We start from the raw sequence: 6,663 nt of genomic DNA on the forward strand, positions 1-6,663 counted from the left end.
ACACTCCTCTTTCTTTCACTTTAAGAAAATGAAGTGCTAAATGCAGAGAGGAGTGATACTGAGAGTGGCTGATTAGAGAGTGCGAGCGTTGCAGTTTCTGCACATGAGGTCTGAGATAAAGTATTGGCACACATGTAAAGTAGTGAAGACGCGGGTCTGTGATAAAGTGAGCGACGTCCTGAGAACTGTGATAGTGTTATATTGGCACATGAAACACACTACAGAGAGCGAGAGACAACCTAGTTAAAGTTCTCTTATAAACTGAAATGGAATGAAACCAGAGGAGCCTTGGCCTTCAGCACATAGAACTTTCTGCAGCTGTATATTTAATTAGATAAAACGTTTCTTCTGAACAAGTGACTGTTTTGTCGGTGTGTGATTAGCTGAAACGTGTCAGCTAGGTTAACCTGCTGCATATAAAACATCACTGTAACGTCCTGACATCTACAAAACAACTCAGTTTCTCAATAAAGCTGCTGAGACGTTTAGTGCAATCGTTCTTTTCTGAAATTCGGAGATCAGCGATTAAAGGCTCTGAACTTTAAACAGATTTATTTTCCCTGCAGCACTTTGTGTACCATTATGTTTCCTTGTACTTTAACAATTTAGTGCACTAGCTAATGTGTTAGCTAATCAGTTTGCTCGCTCTGTTTTAAATATTTCAGGTTTCAGTATTATTTTCAGTTATATTATTTGGTCTACATAGTTAAGTGTACTCACTTCATGACCTAGCATTGTTGATTTTTTATTTATTATTTATTTTGGTGTTAATTAAAGAACAAGGCATTCTCGATACCACCTCTTTGGATGAGGTAAAGGCTTGTGTGATTAAACTCTGCTGTAAAAGCCGTAACACCGGCGCTAACAGCTGAAGCGCGCAGAAAGATGGTGGGTTTAAATGTCAGGGGTCATGTCGTTAGCTACGACGCCGGTGTAACAGTAACATGCTGCTGTAACGCCTGCTGCTGTACTGGGCCTTTCTGTTCCACTTCAAACACCACCACAGAGTTCAGAGGATTCATTCAGACATTCTCTGTCTCACACACACACACGCGCTTGCTCGCTCACAGCGGGTTACATACGCTTCAGAAAACACCCTGATCATTACTGCCCCCCGAGCCTATATCACCTGAGTGTTATGCCTGTCAGTTTGACGCTTTAGGACATCATACTACATCATATGTGTGAGTGTAAAATCCAACACAGCAACCTAAAAGATTTTGACATGCAACATACACTGTATTAACGCCTCTCACACAGACTAAAAAAGCACCAATGAGCAGTCATTAGCTCCGTGAAATGTGTGTGTGATGTGATGTGTGTGTGTGTGTGTGTGTGTATAGATAGATAGATAGATAGATAGATAGATAGATAGATAGATAGATAGATAGATAGATATCTGGATGCTTAATGTCTCTCAATTCTATTAGACCAATCTAGGCATGTTTTCTCAACCATTAAAACATAAATAAATAAAATAATAATAAATAAATGACAAGAACCTGTAGAAATTTGAGTGTTTGGTGATATGACAGTAGTATATGATATTTCATGCCATTTCTACGATACAGGTTTCCTTCAAATAAAAAAATAAATAAATTTCCAAGACAAGAATATATATATATATATATATATATATATATATAGTTTAAATAAATAAATAAATTAATTGAATAAATAAATAAAGAAAGAAAGAATGAATAACAGGACACTTAAAATGTTCATTAAAATATTGTGATGTCATTATTCATCTTGATATAAATATTATATATCAGCCCTAATATAAACAATTTCCATGTTCTTTGACACTTCATTTCTATTTTTTCCCCTCTAATGATTTTGCTCATTCTGCAGTACTGATACAGAACTGTGGCATTATTTTAAATGACTTATTTTATTTTAAAAGTATTTGAACCTAAACCTGCACCTTTATCCATCCCTCATCATCCTAGAAATGATCCTTTATTCATTAATGCTTTGAGACGTGTTAGTGAAGGCACACACTCAGGCATGTGTACAGGCGTGTGAGTACACACACGTCCGTCGACGCTGCGTTGTCCTGCCGGTGTGGACGTTAGTGTGTTCTTCACTACAGACAAAAGCTGAGGAAATAAATTCCTTTAGCATTAATACACTTGCACCATAATGAAGGTCTGAGTCTTCTGTTAAACTTCTGCTAGAGCATTTCAGCTTTCCTCTTCCTAACATCAAACTGATATCTGCACGGATTAAACCGAACGTGATCTTTTGTGAAAAAGTTGCGTTCTATCCAGCATTAAGTGTTTCTGCTACTTGAACTTTGACTGCTTGTGTTTTGAACCCGTGCCCTGAGGTACGCTGACTCCGTGGCCCTCGGCGCTCTGATCCTCTGGTACTTCAGTTTCACTACATGTCCATGGACTGCTCGCTTGGACTTTGCCTGGCCTATTGATCGGCACGCTTCTCCCTCCGCTCTGGTGTCGCTGTTTGTATGAGCCATCAACCACAGAGGGGGGAGAGAAAAAATAAATCCTTCCAGAAACAACTGTCTTCAAGTTACAGAGCAATATTCATTTACAAGGACCTGGATCTCTATAAACTGTGTAAAAACAAGGTTATATCTTATCTGACTCATTTACAAGGCGGAGTGAAAATAAATAAAAGAAGGAAAGAAAAGTCTAAAGACCTTGGGTTCTCGTGGAATTTATTTCATAACTCGTGTGCACACCTACGCTCATTAAATCAGCAGAATTTCATCATGAAGCCCAACGTCAAGAGATTCAGCTCCAGAGAGAGAGAGAGACAGAAAACGAGAGAGAGACAAAATGAGAGAGTTCAAACAAGAGAGAGAAAACGAGAGAGAAAGAGAGGGTTCAAACGAGAGAGAGAGAGACAGAGAGAGAGAGTTCAAATGAGAGAGAGAGAGACAGAGAGAGTTCAAATGAGAGAGAGAGAGAGAGAGAGAGAGAGAGAGTTCAAATGAGAGAGAGAGAGAGAGAGAGAACGGAAGAGAAAACAAGATAGAGAGAGAGAAAACGAGAAAGAGAGAAATAAATAAATTAAACTAGGAGGTGGCGATCTCCTTCCTGACCTACACCCGAACCCATGAAGTCGTCTCTCACAAGGAGCCTGCACAAAACCCGGTGGCGAACGCTCGGGTCAGGTGTGTTAACAGGTGTGTTAGATGACGAGGAGCCTCGCTCTCGCACGCACCTCGCGTATAAATAATGCTCAGTGACAAAAATATCACCGGGGCATGAATATTACAAAATACGACAGCTGAACATATAATGAATAATGGAGGAGTCGAAGAGGGTGGACGCTTCTATACATCACACACACACAGCATATATTAAACATATATAAATATAACTATAAGCCAAGAAGGACACACTACTACTGTGATTCAGTACAAAAGCTTAGAACGTTTATCACAAGCAACATTTCCACACACTCTATCCCTAAACCTTGTACAAGTCCACCACACGAGGGATCTCACCCCACACACACACACACACACACACACACACACTAATCAGAAGGGGGAAAAAACCCCAATGACAGCGAACATTACACATGCAGCAAGGACTTCTTCCTAATATCCAAAAAAATCTGCATGATCCTTCATCGAGCATCCCTTCCTTTCTTTCTTTCCAGAAGCTAAAACGCCCCAGGGAGAAGGAGCCAGACACAGAAATGACAGGCAAGCTAGCAAGGAAGCTAACACCTTTCTCTTTCAAACCATGCACAACATTATCATCATGCAAAGTCGAGACTAAATTCTCTTATAGGGACCAGGACGATTTCTGACCTGTGCCATGAAGAAAGGCTTGGTCTCGAGAGTTTTGCTCTCTCCATACTCGTGCTTTGCTCTTTAATTATTTATTTATTTTCTTCCTCAAGCGTTAGCAAGCAGTCCGTTATCTATCTATCTATCCTCACCTAATATCTCGCTTTAGGTCCATGTCACAGTCGATACGCCTGAACCCTTTGCGCGTGTGTGAATATTATATATATATTATTTTCATTTAAGCGATAAATAAATGAGCTCGAGCTCTCTGACCTGTCATCATGCCGCTGGAGCCCGTGACACGCGCGTGCATTCGAATCTTTATTAGTATTTTTTTTTTTTAAATATTTAAATCCCAACGACTTATAACGGTTACTCTCCAACGGAACGCTGTCATTCTGACTAACTTAACTAACTTACTTACTTAATATTAATAATAATAATAAAAACCACCCTATTGTCGTTCATTCTTCTTTATCTTACAGTATTTACCCAGTGTGGAGATTTTGTTGTTGTTTTTGTTTTTTAAACCGGACCAGTCCATTCACTTCACTTCACTTCACTTCACTTGTCGTTACTATGAGCTAGTTCCCAGTGCTAGCCAATTTGGCTAGCTAACGTTAAAGAAAGGGCTGAAACAGTTCCTGAGGTACAGAGTGAGAGAGAGAGAGATATATATACATGCAAAAAAAAAACCCTTAGCTACAGCTCAGCTCCAAGCGCGTGCTGAAAATTAAAGCGAACTGGAGGAACAAATATTTTGTCCACGCAATGCCGCCCCCACCCGCAAAAAAAAGAAAAGTCATTTTAAAAAATGTATATATATATCGATATATAAATATATATATATTTATATAAGACACTCACCAAGCGGCGTTCGCACAAGTCTCCGTGAGCCGCACTCCAGCCTGTCTACCACCCTCCTTCAATCTGAGGCGAAGCCCCGCCCACTACCGAGCGTCGCTGGGGGACACGTGACCCACGTCGGGAGGACGGCTCGAAGAGATATTAATGCGAATCCCCTATTGGCTTAACCGAGATATCTGTCGCCGCTGGAAACCGTGACGTCACCGCCCATTCTCTGTGGACACAGACATTTTATTATTTATTTTATTTTATTTTATATATAAATATATATAAAATGTTTTATTGTACACGTAGGTCTAGTGGGAATGCGGAATTCACAGAGGAAAGAAAAGCCGCGTTTAAGGTAGTACACGTGATGGATTCGATATAAACAAATAAATAAATAAATGAAGCTCGTGCACAACTAACTCAGCACCGGGTCCGTCTCTCTCTCTCTCTCTCTCTCTCTCTCTCTCTCTCTCTCTCTCTCTCTCTCTTTCTTGCTCTCTCTAAGCCCCGCCCCCAGTCTGGGACAAGTCTTCCCCAGCGGCTAATTAAAGCCGACGTCACTCTTTCCATGACGTAGAGATTTTCTATCTTGATTCGATGGCGCTGTACAGCAGCACGCAGGACCTAACTGACTACAACTCACCACACACACACACACACACACACACCTACACATATCATATATATATAATATATGATAATATATATAATATATATATATAAATATTATGCAATATTTATTTTAAAAAATGTACATATTTCTTTCATCTAAACACACTACACTCATGCAAAGGAAATCATTTATAACTCTGCTACACTTCATGAACATCTCAATCCATATCATAATAAGCTTTCCAGTCTTCTGGAACGGCTTTCCACTAGATTTTAGAGTATGTGCATTTGTGCAGACACTGATGTTGGATGTCAAGGAAGTTCCAGTTCATCCCAAAGGTGTTTAGAGGTGTGGAGTCAGATCAGAGTGAAAGCTCTGTGCAGGAGATCTTTTCCACTCCAACCTTCACCTCCACACCATGTCTTCATGGAGCTATGTGCTTTGTGCACAGGGGCATTGTCATGCTGGAACAGTTTTTTTTTTTTGTCCCAGTTAAGGGGAAATTGTAAAGTTACAGCATGCAAAGCCTATATCTAGATGTTATCAGTTTGAGGAAGAACCACACCTACACAAACATTTGTTCCATATTTTAAAAAATGTTTTAAAAACACCAGCTGTTGTGTGCATTATGCATATTAAAATTATCGTCACGTCATGAAGTTGAACAATTTTCTAAAACAGGAAGCCTTGAGCTGTTTTATTCTTCCTACACCACAGCAATTTGCCAATGATTTGAATTTTTTTATTATTTATTTTGAATCATTTTAACTGGAATCCTGAGAGAATGTACTGTACATAAAAATATGCGTATTCAAATATCCTGACAGCTGCTGAGTGAACTGGTTACTGTAAATTGCCTTGAGGTGTAAATGTGCACAGTGTTCCATTCAGGGTGTATTCCCTGGGATATTCTCCAAACCTTCCTCCACCACCACCCGGGCCAGGATAAATCGATTACTGAACTGAGCGCAAGAAGCCTTTATTATTGCCACACATACATTACAGCACAATGGAGCTCTTTTCTTCACATATCCCAGCTGAGGAGGTTGGGGGTCAGAGCACAGGGGCAGCTATAATACAGCACCCCTGGAGCAGAGAGGGTTAAGGGCCTTGCTTAATTGCACAGCAGTGGAGCTGGGTGGTGCTGGGGCTTGACCCCTGACCTTCCAATCAACAACCCAGAGCCTTAACCACTTGAGCTACCACTGCCCAAAAACTGATTGCCTATATAAACACTTAAGAAACGGATTTCCCTTAAGTTTTCAGCTCTCACTACCTCGTCTGTTTTGTTTTGTTGAGCTCATAATTGGTCCATCATTGGAATGAGCACATCTAAGGAGCGGTTATTGTTTAAGTAGGTCACATTTATTTCATTTTGCACACACATTTATCCACAATTGAGTTTAAGGGCCTTGCTCAAGGTCTG

General features: G+C 40.1%; 1 protein-coding gene across 3 annotated transcripts in view; it reads right to left on the minus strand.

Moving 5' to 3' along the window:
- atp2b1a (ATPase plasma membrane Ca2+ transporting 1a) overlaps window positions 1-4,779 on the minus strand; it is a 40,750-nt gene extending 35,971 nt beyond the window's left edge. For 2 of the 3 annotated variants that reach the window (XM_058416817.1, XM_058416819.1), the window contains exon 1: window positions 4,637-4,779. The gene's annotated coding sequence lies outside the window, so the exon portion shown is untranslated. The remainder of the gene's footprint in view (window positions 1-4,636) is intronic. The other variant, XM_058416818.1, reaches the window with a different exon arrangement.
- Between the last annotated feature and the right edge of the window lie 1,884 nt (window positions 4,780-6,663).

The sequence above is a fragment of the Hemibagrus wyckioides genome, linkage group LG19 (genome assembly GCF_019097595.1).
Source record: "Hemibagrus wyckioides isolate EC202008001 linkage group LG19, SWU_Hwy_1.0, whole genome shotgun sequence".
Lineage (NCBI taxonomy): Eukaryota > Metazoa > Chordata > Actinopteri > Siluriformes > Bagridae > Hemibagrus > Hemibagrus wyckioides.